We start from the raw sequence: 17,075 nt of genomic DNA, 5'->3' as shown, positions 1-17,075 counted from the left end.
TGCAAGTAGCAATCACATGTACTATCAGTTTTTCCCTCCTTCATTTTACTTCTAGGAATAATGGCATGACAACACATGGCAGTGATCTAATGCTGTCTCAAGAGAATGGATTGTAACTGCCACTTGGCCACTTTGAACGTAAGCTTTGAAAACAGTTGGCGAGTTTTTTCCCATAAGAATTTCCCCAAATTTGCAATTATGTATGTTTTTCTCCATTTTATTGGTTACAAATACTTGAGTGGTAGTGGTGGGATGAGATGCTTTGTAATTCATGTGAGCAATAGTTTCCACCAGATCAAAATTGAGGAATATAATTGGAAGGATTTTTTTTATTTGGAAGTTTGGGTTTAACAAACATAGTATGATAGTACTGATATCACATTGTGACTATAAAAATAGGGGAACAAAGGTCAAAGTCATACACAAAAGTGAAGAAAAAAGGAGAGGGGAAGGGAGAGAGAGAAAGAGAAAGAGAAAGGAGAGAGAGAGATTGAGATTCTTAGCAATTTGTATGGCTGTAGAGTGGAGAGGCTTGCTAAATTAAGATGTTGATTCATCTTAACATATGCTTTTCTCAACATATATTTCAACTAATGTCTCACTGTCACTAAGTTGAACATTCTCTTCAATTCAAGGATCTACATCAAAGCAACTGTACCAACCATACCAGCCTCAACACATCAAATGAAGTAAAGACCAAACTTCCCTTGGTAACTGGATCCATTGTCAAATTGTTGTTAGGATAGTTTTCATAACAATCTATTCAGAATTTGTCCTTTTGTAATTTAAGAGTATGAACTGCACTCTGGAACAACAGAGACAGACTTTGATCATCCTCTGCATGATACATGTTCTATTGTGAGAGCTGGGATACTATTGCATTTTTATTCATCTGTCTTTTGTCTAGGTTGAGCAGATTAATTTCCTTGTTTGCTTGTAATACTTTGTTTCATGGTTATCTTTTTTGCATTTTCTTACAAATGTTGCACCTCCTTTGAATCTGTTATAAAGTACGGCATCCAAAACTGGATATAATAATAATTTTAGGGTTGACTAATATATAGCATAATGGAACTGTTAGTTCCTTTCTTTGAAAACTATAGTAACAATGTAGAAATTAAGGATAATTGCCTTGGTGGAAATATTCAAGTGTTACCTAGGCAAAAGTATTGAGACATTTTTGAGAAAAAGTACCATTTAGAATCACTTTAGGTAGACACCTCCATCATTCACAGGAAAGGGTAAAAGCTACAGTGCAATCAGATTTGCAAGGTTCTGTTATTATAGCCAACCCCAATAAAAATAGTTTAGTATTCTTTCAGTATGGTCTATCTCAGGGCTGTCAAACTCCCAGCCTGCAGGCTGGATACGTCACACACTGGCCACACCCTCGCTCATTTAGCAAAGGGAGAAAAAGTCCTGATACATCACATGACGCTGCCATGACAATGTGAGTTTGACACCCCAAGAGCCGAGGTGGCGCAGTGGTTAAATGCAGCACTGCAGGCTACTGCTAGATCAGCAGTTCAGCGGTTCAAATCTCACCGGCTCAGGGTTGACTCAGCCTTCCATCCTTCCGAGGTGGGTAAAATGAGGACCCAGATTGTTGGGGGCAATATGCTGACTCTCTGTAAACCGCTTAGAGAGGGCTGAAAGCCCTATGAAGCGGTATATAAGTCTACTGCTATTACCCCTGGTCTATCTTGTGAGGATAACTGGCCAGGATGTAAGCAGGGTACATCCTGTATTTATGATGCATATACCAATAATTTATTAAAATACAAGAAATAATCTCCGATGGCATGAACTCCGATGGCATGAACTGTGAAGCAATCTATATAATGTATGCTTTTAGTTTTCCACATCTAGTACTGTTAAAAACAGTTTGGACAAGCAACCATTACTGGATGGATTAATTGGTCTTCCTAGACATTGTTTAGATTTGGACTAGATGATACCTGTAATTCTTTCCTAATTACAGTTCCATATTTCTATAAACCCATTATTCCACAATAACAGCTATATTGTGCTTGTTGCATTGTAGGCTGCCAGGTTCAATCCAACATTATTATTAAGTCTTATAAATCCCTCTTGTTCCACCTTATCTAACATGATACTGCCTCACTTTCATTAATTAAGTGGGGTATCTTCTGATGGCTGCACTTTATAGGATGTTTTATCTCTAGAGTGCCTTGACTCCTTCACATTTGGCATGTTGGAAGGCAGTGAAAACTACAGTTTTAAAACAAGCATTTACCACACCAAAATTTTCATTCAGCAACCTTTAACAAAAGATTTTATGAGTTTTGTATGTTATGCTATTTTATGGTTAGGGATTAGTGGTGGTATTTTATTGTGATTTTATTGCTTTGCATACTCCCCCAAGTCTTGGGAGACAACAAAATAAAAATAGAATAAATAAATAAATCAGTAAAATTAGGATCGCCAGATGGAAAAGTATTTTGTCTGTGTTTGGAGAACAATGTTGACTCTGTTCAAACAGTAGTGATGCATATTTAAATAAATCATGTAAAAAACTTTATTTTTGTAGTTCCTGGATAATTTTATTTTATTTTTGCTTATAACTTTTTGCCAGAAGAGTGTTACTGAAATCTAGTGGAATATGTGGCAGAACTCTTTTATGAAACCTATTCAGTAGTGTCTAGAATCAGAGCCAAATCCAATGGATTTTAGAATACAGCTAGTCCTTGATTTTTGACCACAAGTGGGACCAGAAATTCCACCACTAAGCGATACAATCATTAAGTGATTCATGACCAATTTTATGACTTTTTTTGGTACAGTTATTAAGGAAATCACACAGTCAATAAGGAAATCTGGTTCCCTCTCTCAGTTGATCTTACTTGTTGGAAGCCAGCTGGGAAGAACCTCAAATAGTGATTACATCATCCTAGGAAACTGTAAACACATGTAATTGCCAAGCATCTGAATTTTGATCATATGCTATGAGGATATATGATGATCATAAGTGTGGCAACTGATCATAAGTCACTTTTTTCATCCTGGTGTAACATCAGACAGTTGCTAAAAATGGTAATAATTTGAGGAGTATCTGAAATTATAAATCATGTTACCGTAGTATTCATTAAAAATTTAAAGAAACGCAAAGTACTACAACACTTATGTCATGTAAATCTACTTACTGGGTGTTCTGAATTCTTTCTTTCTCCTTTTCATTTTGTATAATGAAAATATTTTCTTTTAGGAAAGGAAAATAAAAAACAATGTTCTTCGTTATGGAAAATGTCTTATTAGAAAGATTTAGAAGTAGTTAGTCTAAAAAGTCTTAAAACATGATAAGAACAGTCATACAGAGCCGAGTAATTGTTACCCAATTGCCTAAATGATTATTTAGTTGATTTTAGCAAGAACTATAAAGACAACTCTACTTTATAATTTAGGGTTAAGCTAAATCTGTAAGATATCACTAGTAGGAATAAAGTGACTAATACAAAGAAATAGAACAAATAACTCACTATGGTGTGGGGACTATCAGATATTTATTTATTATTTGCTCCAGCTTTCTCTTTTCTTTCCTTCCTTATTGATAGGCCTTCAACCCTATGTTTCTGCCCATAGAAGAATTCAAATGGTTAACTAGATGTATGTGTTTGTGTAAACACTGCACATCTCATAAAATGACAGATCTCTTTAAATCTTTGTCTGTCCGTCCATCCATCTGCCCGCCCATCCATCCATCCATCCATCCATCCATCCATCCATCCATCCATCCATCCATCCATCTATCTATCTATCTATCTATCTATCTATCTATCTATCTATCTAATTTAGGGACCACACATCTCACTCAGAGACGGATGCGTATAATTAAAAACACAAAAACCATATAAATATAATATTTCAATAGGAGGCAGTTAAAGCAGGAATAGAATAATTAACATTAAAAATTATAGTTTGAAGATGTTGGGTTTATTGATTTCCTCAGGTGAATGATTGTCTTGGAAATCCACTAGGCCTCATACAGTTTAAGCAATTTTTAATCGAACTGTTTATGGAATAGAAGCCAGTATTCCATATGCCTGTTCCTGAAATAACAGTAACCACCTCAAAAAGTTTTTGGAGAAATCATATATGCACACATGGAAACACTTTGCAAATAAAAAACAGCAAGATTGGTAGATAAGTCATAAAAGACCACAAGGGCAATCTATCAAGATGTTCTGTTCTGCAACCCTTTGAAATAAATATGAGCTGTGCAAAAACATGGCAAGTAAATTGATAGTGAAATAATCGTAACAGTAAAGCAATGTGGCCACTGGGCATATTTTTTAAAGTATTGTATACAACATTTCCATAAATTTCCACTAGTTACTAAATTATGCTCAAACCCATATTCTACATCAGGGAAGCACTAAATATATACAGCTGATGTGTGGGAGAAAGAATGCTCAAAAGTAAAATCAAGTGCAGTCATTTCTTGAACAGCTATGAAGGACTTCCCTTGCTTCTGCCACTGCTCTTCTATGAATCACTCACATTAAAAAAAATAGAGTCTCAAATCTTCAAAATAAAGATATGTTAAGAGAAGGAGAAACTATATCCTTGAGAAAACTTTTTCCTGTAGTTTACAAGTTCATGAGTCCCTTGATCATTTTGGGGAAAAATGAAAAATTCATTCCTAGATGTCCTGCTTCTGCGTTTCATTTTATTTACAGGTATAATTATGTCCTCCATTTTAATCAGATTTAGGACAACGTGCTATAAATTATAACAGCAGCAACAAAACCTTAATACCTATATATTTGGTAGAACAGCGAACATTAAAAGTAATATAATGTAAAGAGTCAAGTTGAATCACGTTGAAAAGGCTAGGAAAACAAAAGATCTTTGTCTAGTAATGAATAAATATCAGAATAGATAGAATGAAAATGGTTCCCCAGACAGTGTACCTCAAGTGACACCCCAAGATTGACAATGTACCTTGCATGATATTACAACATTGACAATTTTTCAACTAACATTGAAGGAAAAAACAACTCCTCCTTTTCCTCCTCCACTTCCTCCTCCACCACCACACTGTCACTGCCTTTTCCTGACTTTTTACTGGAAAAAAAAAACATATTCATTTTTATAATGCTAAAACATATTATCTTGAGTCAAGAAGCTTTCAGCATTTACAAATGATAATTGATTTATATCTTGCCTGGATGAATAAAAGCAAGTAGCTAAAATTAATCCTTCTTTCTACAATTTCTGTTGGCACAGTCTATATTCCACAGTGATCAATGCTCTCCTCCCCTATTGATTTTAAGTTATAAAAATGATCTCTTATTTTCCCTTGAACAGCTGTACTGGATACCAATAAACTTGCAAATTACAGACAGGTTGATCCTACATTAATGAGATAGAGAACAGACTCTTCACATAAGATAAAGGTAAAGGTTTCCCCGCACATGCGTGCTAATTGTTTCCGGTTCTAGGAGCGGTGCTTATCTCCGTTTCTAAGCCAAAGAGCCAGTGCTGTCTGAAGATGTCTCTATGGTCATGTGGCCAGCATGAATTAATGCCAAAGGTGCACAGAGTGCTGTTACATTCCCACCAAAGTGGTCGCTATTTTTGTACTTGCCTTTTTTTACATGCTTTCGAACTGCTAGGTTGGCAGAAGCTGGGACAAGTAAAAGGAGCTCATCCCATTATGGGGCACTAGGGATTCCAACTGCTGAACTGCCAGCCTTCTGATCAACAAGTTGAGCATTTTACCCACTGAGCCACCATGTCCCTTACCCACTGAGCCACCGTATTTTCACATAAACTACTGCTAATGCTGATTTAATTATTTCAGAAAAAAATCTACAATCAAGAAGTTATCCTCAAACATCATTCTTAAGCTGCAATTATTCTACTGCTAAATAAAATTAGCAGTAGAATTGGCAGAGTTTTGTGATTTGAAGAATTTTAAAAAATAGGAAATTAGCATAAATAATAATTGAGTGCCATGCCTATCATCCTCTCTCTTTCCATCTCTGGTGGAAGCATCATGAATATACAATATCTTCTAATATAGGACAGTTACAATCTAGACTGATCAATAAGGTATGATACTTCTATTGAGTATTGTACTCATAAGCCTTAAGATCGGTTCACTAATTAGCATTATACAAAAGCTGTGGCATTCTGGAAAAGATTGAGAGAAGTGATTATAACCTTAACAAAACAAATGGCCAGTAAATTCTAACTCCAGGTTCTAGCCCTCCTTAAAACTGTTGTCCATAGATTGATTGTTATCAATGTTATATAATAGTTTGTACACAAAAAAAGGAACCAAACCAACACCCATACCTACATTTCCCAGTTCAAAGCTAAATAAACTAACAGGATTCAGAGAAATATATTCAAGAACCCAAGTATATTATATGCAAAATATAAGTTTTACAATATTCTATGTCAGCCTTTCCCAACTTGATACTCTCCAGATATATAAAATATCAGCTCCATGAATTCCCCACCTGGATCTGTAATAGTAATATAGCAACAGCACTTAGGCTTATATTCCACCCATTAGTGTTTTACAGCACTCTCTGGGTGATTTACAATATACAATTTATAATTGTACACTGTCCCAATACTCTGGATCTTCATTTTATTGACCTCAGAAGAATGGAAGTCTGAATCAACCTTGAGCCATGATAGGATCGAACTCCATGCAAACCTATGCAAAACAGGCTAAAATGTTTTTTAAAGCAATTAGATAATTTTCAGAAGTAGCTGAGCCATACTTCTCCCTTACTCCCAGAGAACACAATAAGACTTGCAAGATTCTATTATAGTTAATAAAAGTCTGCCTGTGGAGTAGATTTCCACCTAGTGGGACTGACAGCTGGATTTTTGTCTTCTTGCAGATGTATAAAGGAAGCTTGCAGGCATCTGGAAAGTTCTTGGTTTCTGTAGAACACCTGTGAGCAAACACACTTGCATTTTGGGGGGGGGGAATTATGTTGGGTAGGTTTGGCAAAGAGAAGTTTGGAAGTCCTGTTCAATTTGCAAGAAACCAGAGTGGCTGAAGATATCAAACAAAAATAGAAGATGAGTTGGAAGTAGGATCACAAGTGAATCAAAAATGTGAAGCTATCAAGCCCAGCAGCAGCAACAGAATCTGAAAAGTAAGACCCACATAAGAACAAAGTGATGAAGAGACTGGATGGCACCAGGATCACGTAGAAAGGCCGTCCTGAAGCAGAACTGTATAAAATAATGCAGGTGCTGGATTACCAAGAATGTTTGAGAAAGTATTTTTTTCATTATTCATCTTTCCCTTTATTTTATAAGAGGATAGAATAGTAATGTAGCAAATGTATGCTAAGGTACTTAGGGAAGGGAGCTAGCATAGTCTAGTGCCATATATGATGGCGAACATATGGCACGTGTGCCAAAGGTGGCACATAGAGACCATTCTGTGGGCACACGTGCCTCACCAGCTGCTCTTCTGGTTTCCAGCAAGCTGGTCTTTGCGGGTGCTGGAGCATTGGAAAATGGTCTGAAAATGGCCAAAATAACAGGCTGTTTTTCAGGCCATTTTCTGGGCTGTCTTTGGGTGTTCTTTTGGCCCCAAAATGTCCTGAAAATGGCTCAAAAACAGCCTGAAAACAGTAAATAACCAGGGATGTGCAGGCTGTCCAAGTGAGTTCTAGTTTGGGCACTCAGGGATGAAAAGTTTCGTCATCACTGGTCTAGTGATTACATTTCTCAAGCAGGTGGATAAAAAGTAGCAAAAAAGAAAAAGTAATTAAAGAACATCAAGGAAGTGTTGTTAAAAATGTAGGTTGGATAATTCTTAAATTAGTTATGTTCATAATTAAGAAATCACAGGTACAATTACATAGGTGAAATAAGAATTAACAGCACAAAGTGCATATTGTGCTAATCCTTGCATAACAGTAAAATTCAATTTAATGATTCTCCCAGCTTCTTGTTGTCTCAATTTGTTAGTATCTCATCACAGTCCCTGGGGGTGGGTCTAATCTTTTGTAGGGATTAGACAGAAACAACAATCAGCCAAATGCCAAGGGTTAAAAAGTAGAGATAATTCCAGTGATAAATACACTGATAAAGAATGAATTCTGATGATTTTTTTTTGCAGGTCTTACACTATTAACATAAAAATAAATGACAAAGATACTTCAATATTCTTTTTTAAGCTGACTAAATAATTTATGTATCTCATTTTGGCACTAATTTTTGGTATTGACTCTGACCTGTCCCAATTCAACAGACAGACTAAAAAAAAAGATATATTTAAATGCTATCCCAGTGGGGACAGAATATCACTGAAGAAAAAAAAATCACACTGGGATCACAACAAGTGGTAACATTTAGCCAACAACATACTCTGATTTAAAAAATCTGAGTTGGGTCAGACCTGGTTAGTATTTGGATGGGAAATTATCAGTTTGCCTTGTAAAATAAACTGAGAAGTCACAAAAAATCATCTTGAAAGACTTCCAGGGAAGAAATAGCAGATTAAAGGTGACCCTAGTGACTTCAGACTAAAAGTGTAGCAACAGACATATTAAAGGATGCTTTACAACAATGGATCCAGAAGCTAATTTTAAATGCATACAACTCCATATAAGTTGTGTTTAAAAAGCATAATGAAAGAGGAATACATTTTATCTGATAAGATAAAAGTGACTTGAAAATAGATTTAAGAATCACAGGCTAAAAAATGACATGAAAATGTCATTCATGTATTCATTCATCTAATGTATATGGCTGCCCAACTCATACACAGTGGCTCTGACACAGTTTACAGCATTAAAAATCCACAATATAAAACTCATAAAACCCCGGCTGACCCGCATGTTACAATGAACATACCAAAGAAACTGACTGATGTCTTAAAAGTTAAAGGGACTGTACAAATAAAAAACCAGGGGTTAATTTTTCTATAGTGGATTTTCAAAAGAGCTTGCTAAAACTAAAACTGAAGAATTTTGTGAGAAAGGACAAAAGAAAAATAAAAAGAAATCAAGCTCTACATTATTTGATGGGAAATCAAGTCCAATCATAATTCTCCCAAGTGTCAGGTGTGAGATAACTTCAAAAGGCATCACGAAGATGGAATGTCGGTGCCGTTAGTCCTGGCGGGAAACTCCCACGCATGTGTAGTCCGATCAGTCGGTGAACTCCAGAACCTTCCTCCAGCACAATGAGTAACCTCTCCCAAATACCATGCCCTCCCGCCCCGTTTCATGGCAGCCGAAGCAACAGCAAAGCAGAGGCTGACAGCAGCATTGCATAGCATTTAAAGGGGGCTCACTCACAGAAAAATTGGTGTGGGTGTGTTTTGGCATAGATGAATATCAACCTTTCACAAGTTTGCTAATCTCATTGCTAACCTCTGCACAGTTTGCCACTGTTCCCAGTCATGCCAGTTTCCCCATTCACCAACCGTCTTTATTTGATAGCTGCTATTGCAATGAATTGCTACCCTTGAAAGAATTAGAAGCTGGAAGAGAATTCACCACAGCTCTGTAGTCAGGGACAGCAGTGGTATTTCCCAACCAGCATGGATTTAAGGGAAAGAGCAGTAAAAATAGAGGAATAGACAGAGTGAAATATCTGTGCTTGGTTACAGAGGAGAGAAACAGACAATGGAGAAGAAAAATCGCTTTCCCCTTTTCTGACAGCAGCAATAATTGCCATTCCCTTGTGAGGTTAGTGATTCTACTAGTCTTATTCTTTAGGTATGGATAAGAGTAATGTTGTAGGGTCAAAGGGTTTTGAAACAACATACTTAGGATGGGCAGAAAGCACATCTCGGGTCTGGGAGATGTGCCTAGAGTCATTTTGAAGGGGTGCTTTATTTCAAACATTAGAAAGTGAAATTGTGTTCTGAAGTTCTGCAGAATCTTAGTTACTATTTTTTTCAGTAAGCAAAAATGTTGCCTTATCAGTATGCTTAGTCATGAGTTAAGGTTCAATATGTGGTAATCTCTAGAAGACTCAAGTACACCCAGCTCCTTCCTTTGGCCAGTTCTGTCTACCAGCAACCAAGATACACATGTTGAGGGCATGGATTCTTGCCATTGAGATGATTTTTCAGGATTTTTCTTATCCTTTGGTGGTAGTTGTATATTGCTCTCTTTATTGCCTCCTCACCATGGTTTCCATATTACTGGATGATAATCAGGTACTTGTGGCTGGACTGTATGTCTGCTATATGGCCTACCCCATCAGTCTTAACTATCATCCGTCATTTGACTACCATACACTGATTTTGTAAAACCGCTTACAGAAGGCTGTAAAGTGCTGTAGAGCAATATATAAATCTAAGTGGTATTGATATACCGCACTTCTCTAGTCTAAATGGCATCTCAGAGTCCTCCCTGTAGATCCATGACAGATAGATCATTGAGTCACTGCCTCAAACACTCTTAGCATACAGCTTAATATCATCCATGTAGAGGAGGTGGCTGGTAGTAGTTCGACTCTTGAATTTGTACCCGTATCAGTCCTTGTCATTATCTGGTTGCAAAGGTCAAGCTATTCATCCTCTCTCTATTTAAAGGTGTTTCAGTCTGTGGTGCCTTTCTTCATGTGGCCAAAGATGAATAAATAAGAGATACAGTATTGTGTAGCTTTGATCAAATTCTTATTCATAGGATTGCTTCCCCCTTATACAATATGGGTCTTGAACTGACATTGCATTCCACTCATCACTTCTAGAAACAGAAAAGCCATTGTCTATCAAGCTCTGTAATGACAGCAGTGGCACATACAAGGACCAAAGGTCTCTCTCACAAGTTTACTTGTAGGATGTCAATTTTACTCTATTTTTTTAATTTTCATAGATCTATAGTGGGTCATGCAAAATACTTTAGAATCACAAAGCATAATATTTGAACTAAAAAATCACCTTTTTTCACTGTGGAATTAAGTATGTTAAAAGGTTAGACTAGTTATGTAAAAGCCCCCAACACAGAGAGACCCATTGACAAAGTTGCACAGACAGAGACACATACATACCCACACAATACAAAACATATTCAAATTTTAACCAAATGCTTCAGCTAGTTGACAATGATATGAGCATTGAACTGAAAACTAATATTGCTCAATGAGTGAACACATAATATGAAGCATTGTGGAGTGATCTGGAGAATTTTTCCAAAGATTCCCTCCACAAGGAGAAGGAGGAGAAAGCAATTATTATGATGATGACGATTATATTCTGGTGAAGCAGACATGATAAGAGAAGATTATAGTAATTAAAAAAAATTTAAAAAAAATATGTATTCCTCCATTCCTGTATTAGGGTTTGTTTGTTCTTTTGAAGGAGCCATCATACTTCTTTATACTTTCTGTTTCATTAGGATGGAATATTTTCATCCATAGAATATGGGTCTAAAGAGTCTGCATTTTGATGGGAATGCTCAAAGGATACGAGATAGGACCTGTCTGGGATTTGTCAGACAAGTTGTCACATTCAAGATACAAGTCTATACCTCAGAGGGGCATGTTTCTGAAAATTCATATCTCAGGGTTATGCCCTCTTCCTAATTTAATTTCTGACTGCCTGGAATAGTGAAACAGTTCCAGAAGTAGCTGTAAAAATAAAATTTCTGCATTTTTCTTACCATTTCTCATTCCACTTAATGAAAGAACATTTGGTTTAGAAATATTTCAAGGGGGAATGACACATCTGCTTTTCTTGTTGTAGTTAATTACAGTATGGAATACTCAAATAATATACATAAATGTCCCATATTGTAGTCCTGAATCACTACTGTAGGTAATCTCTCTAGATTATCTAATTAAATAAAACCAAGGAACGGTCTTATAAAGGAATTCTTCCCTGTGTCCCCCACCTCAACTACCTCTGCCCCAAAACAGGACTGTTGTTGTTGCATCCCTCTGGAAATTCCAGTCTTGTTGGGAGCATTGCTTCTTCTCTAGATAACTTCACAGACATTTTCCATCCAATTTCCATGCCCATAAATTTGAACAGAAAATTCAAACTGTTATTTGTAGCCAGTTGTAGTTTACATATTCCAAATTATACAGAACCTTGATTATGTTGGATTCTCAGTCTTTGGGATCATGTAACAACATTCTTTATAGCTAGGCTTCAGGCCCTTTCCAGCAAAACAGAGATCAAGATAGGGATAGCAGAGCTGGAATATTCATTTCCAACGTCTACCCATTTATAAGATATTGATTGTTCCAGCAGACCATTTGTCTTCTCTTTAATATATTTCCAAAATCCCTTCTCTATTTATCTGTGTTACTTTCTTCATTGTCCTTTATTCCCTTCTTCTTTTTTCAGTGTAATCTCCAATTCCAAATGCCAAGTTGAAACCAAAATGGTTCCAAATGACATTTGATTCATGACAAAAAAACAACCCCTGAAAAATAAGACGTTTGTAATGGCAAATAATAGTTAAAATCAATGGACTTTATTTGTTCCAGGTTTCTGTTTGTTAATAAATAGATGAACTCATAGTGATGTGGTACATTTGGCTACGCTAAGTTTCTTTTTGGAAGTTTGTTCATATTAATATTCTCCTCATATTGGCAAAAGAATTCAAACATACAATTCACTATTCTACTGAGCATATATAAATAGATAGTGTAGCAAAGACTAAACTTATGAACAGTAATAAGATAGACGCATTATCATATCTTTATTTTCTCTATGCTGAGATAAATATAGGGATACCATATGGCTCTGCTGGCCACTTGAGAGAAAATAATTGTGTCTGTCAGATGTGCAATGCATTGGGATCTTTTCTCTCTGTGACATGATCCCCATGGTTTGTGTATGCCAAACAAAGCCTGGACAGATTCAATTGTGCGGGTCTGCCCACATAATAATTCTATACTTATAAATTAGTTAAAATGATACTCCCCCTATTGATCAGAAATGAGCTAGTTGTCTTTTCATCTGGTCTGTGTAAAAATCCTCCCTCTAATTAGTTTAACTGTTTGACAAAAGTGTTTTGAAGATTTTAGACCTGTGTATGAAAAGCTAATACATTGGAGGTGGAGGAGAAAAAGAAATGTGTCTTTTAGCCTTGCCTTCAGCATCATGATCTTTACTTAGCACTACATTGTAGGACTCTAAAATAGAAGAGTCTAAAATAGCATACACTCATGTTCTAATTTCATGGTAATTAGAATCTTTGTGTTGTGGTGGGTAACTTTTTGTGGTTGGGGACTGCCCTTTTTAAATTGTTTGATCTTCAAGAACAAGGGAACAAGTGGGATGGTGCCACCACGATGTCAGCTGAAGGCAGTAAGAGCTGTAATGTGTCTTGTATTCCCTGGCTTTTTATAGGGCTGCTTTATTCTTGTTAGTTTGTTTCCTTTTAAATGCAGTAAATAAGGTTACTAAGTTCATTAATTAAGTCTAATGTTGGAACTTGAATTTCAATAGCACTGATTCTTTAACCTTCCACAACCTATTCACTACAAGGAGTTGTGGGATGTAGATAGAAAAATAGTAATTATCTCTATGTTCCCTTTATGGGTTCTCTCCCAAACCAACATCAATTTCCTTTTCCTAATGAACGCTTTCTGTAAGGCAACTTATAGACACAGAATAACCAGAACTTACACCAGGACAGGACATAGGTGGTAGAATTTTTAAAGGAAATTTGAATTAATGTCAGGGTTCCAAGTAACACCCCTAACGAAAGAAGACTCTGAAGCTTGAGTTTCCTCAAAGTTACATTTTATTAGAGATGTCATATTGGCATAACTGGGAAAACCCGAATCTGAAACTTTCCATGTTTTTTCCACCCAAGTGAAAGTACAAGTCCCTGCCCAGCACCCATATATCCATCACATGGTCCAATCAGGCACCTTCCAAAACTGAAGATGCCTCCTAGTCATCTTATTACAGCTGCCGGGCAAGTTGTCAACCTTGAGCCGGTGAGATTAGAACCGCTGAACTGCAGATAACAGTCAGCTGAAGTGGCCTGCAGTACTGCACTCTAACCACTGCGCCACCTTGGCTCTTAGAATATATGACATTCCAAACAGAAATGCCCTCAGAAGCACAGCGCCCCATAGCAGGGTGGGCGGGCTAGTCTTGCAGTGGACCAGCTGGAATCCCACACATCAACAGCTTTTCTTAGGCTCCTCCTCTATGTCAGTTGGAATGTTTATCTTAAAGAATACATCATTTTTGACAAGGAAAATACTTGTCAATGGAGATTCTCACGCATCCAAGTGATACTTGTCCCCAAGGTGCTTGGGATTTTCTTGATTTCTTTCTTCTAAAACATTTTGCTTCTCACCCATGAAGTTTCTTCAATTCTGAATGGAAGAAGCTTTGTGGATGAGAAACTAAATTTTTTCAAAGGAAAAAAAACAACGGGAAAGTCCAGCTGCCTTTTGAAAAAGGCACCTTTGGAGTAAGGATTTCCAGTTATGTCCATGCTGCATCACTTTGATCCAGCTTTAGAAGCAGGACGGCACCAAGGTGGAAACTCTCTTCTGAAGATATGCCCTCCATAAACTGTAAGCTGTCTATCCAGTCTGGGGGCAGCAAGGGTTGTCTTTGTCTCTGAGACTGCTAACCTCAGGCTGCTTCCTCCTGCCTTTGAATTCCTATTACAGTTGCTCTCTGGTTCTCTGACTCTCTGACTAATAGGATGTAGCTGGCTGGGAACTAGATTTTACACTTTTTATTTGTTGTAATAAATCTTATTTCTGTTGAAATTACAAAGAGCTACTTTACTGACTTTTTCCTAGAGTCTCACACTCCAGGAACACATTCATGAAACATTGGGGATATGGTTCCCAAAAGCAGTGCATAGAAAAATCTGTGAAAGAGAAAGGAAAACTGAGTCATCCCGAGCATTGGGTGAAAAATTGAAGCAAAAGGGCTTTCAGCCAAATGAGCCAATTGAGAGGAGGAGGATCCAAGGTCGTGATGATACGGACATGCAGTCTCGATGCTCTGAGACTGCAGCTGATACTTTTGCCGCTGAGTGGTCCAATCAGACCTAAACTGTCCTGTAGAGATGGTGAAAAGGAAGAATAAGTCTTGCTGATCTCAGGGATCAGCACAAAGTCCCTGATCGACACAAGAGAAGTTCTTCAAGCCAGTGACAAATAATCCTGCCAAGGCTGATGAAGTTGGGGCAGCTCCAAAATGGAAGGATATGGAAAGAGAAAGTGTTTCCAGCTGGTGAGGAATTTTTACCGTTTTAAAAGAGACTGCCTATAAAAAACTTAAAATTAATTTAAATTGGAGAGCAGAAGAAATAAGCGGAGGAATTAAGCTTTGAATGGTTTTGGACAGTGGGTTATCTTACTTTTTAAATGCTATGTTCATGGATGGAATTTATGCAAGCCTTTCAAAATGAATGGATTGTTTTCTTCTATTTTTTTCTTTTATTATTCTTTGTAACCTATGGACTAAAATTTTCCTCTTTCATTACTGTGGGTGTTTTTCTAACTCATTCAAGAATCAGACCTTTTTAAACTTGGAATATAAAAAGATACAAAAGAAACAAAGAAAATTGTAACAATAACACTGCTATTTGGAGGCTGGAGGTTTGTGTATTGGAAACAAAACACTTTTACTTTCTTTCCTGATTATCCTGGCTTGGCACTGCAAGGTCTCACTGCTTGTTTATAGAGAGTGATAAGAAAAGCATACAGATGTCCCTTTGAAGTATATCTTTAACCAGAGAAAAGTGAAAATAAAACTTTGTGAATTTATGCTTAATCCTGTAAAAACCTTCCAGGCCAGAGCAACAGTATTTGTTAGCTGGAGATAATGGTACAACTTCAACAGCAGAAAGAAACTTTAAGCCTGCAAAAGATATTGTTAGAAATTCAGAAATTATCAAACACATTTGAGAGGACAGAGAAGAAGTTGGAAGACTTAGAGCATCTAACAGTAAAATATGATGAAGTATGATGAAGAAGTTGGAGATGTTTATCAAGTGGAAAGAGCGGAGGTTAGAGTTCTAAAAATCAAAGAGAAAAATGACCATAAAAAATTAAATCTGCTGATATTTATGGTGATTGGTTTGTGTCTGGTGATGGAAAGAGTGGAATACTGAAAGAGGAATTAAATGGAGGGATACTCTACCCCAGATGGCAAGACACAGAAGAAGAAAAAACAAAAGAATTTATGGATTTAAAGAGAGAAATCTGATTAGCAACATCATTGATAACACTACTGACAATTAAAGATAAGCCGATTAAGGAAACAGAAGAAGGGCATCGAAATTACATGAGAGATTTTATAAGCAATGAGTTGCTAAGAGGAGTCCATACAAATTTGATGAAGGAGATGATTAGAGGACTGATACCACAAATGGCAGAAGACATGAAACTGTTTTGCTACTGGAAAGATACAGGTTGATAGATGGAAGTGTATAATTTAAAACTAGTTAAACTTAGTGAAATTTAGTGACAATAGATATAGTCAAATAAATAATTGATAATGATAATAATGTATACATGTGTAGTGTTATGATAAGTAATAATTGGATATGAATATTGAATGGTACCCATGAAAGAAAGATTAGAAATCTTTTTGATTATATATAAAGGTTAATAAAAAAAGAACTAAGTTAGATTCAGTTAAGTCTTGATTATTAGGGGGAAAATGTTATGATACATAGGATATAGTCAAATAAAGGAGGAATAATGATAACAACATATATCTATATCTGTGTGTGTGTATGTGTGTGTGTGTGTTTGTACAACATAAGGAAACTGTATGCAAATTGTAAACAGTGATTTGGAAAGGAGGATTAGAAAATTTTGTTAAATATTATGGATGTTTAGCTAGAATAGGACATAAGGATTCAGTTATTGGAGGATTTTAGAAATAGTAAATGAAATGCCAATATGTGGTTATGTATTAAATCTTGGTATATTTTATGATGAAGGACGTTTAATTATAGTCAAATAAAAATGGAGGTATGATGGCTTCCTGGGGGCGGAGCCTGTCACCGAAGGAGCTCAACGGAGCCCCTCTCAGAGTTCTGGTCTGTATATCTAATTAAGATCAATAGATATCACCCCTTTCTGGCAGAAAGGGGCAGGCAGAAGCTCAGGTGCTAGGA

The sequence above is a fragment of the Thamnophis sirtalis genome, unplaced genomic scaffold (assembly GCF_051295495.1).
Source record: "Thamnophis sirtalis isolate CommonGarterSnake01/CBP01778 unplaced genomic scaffold, rThaSir2_p1.2 scaffold_1, whole genome shotgun sequence".
Lineage (NCBI taxonomy): Eukaryota > Metazoa > Chordata > Lepidosauria > Squamata > Natricidae > Thamnophis > Thamnophis sirtalis.
This window is presented reverse-complemented; position numbering follows the sequence as displayed.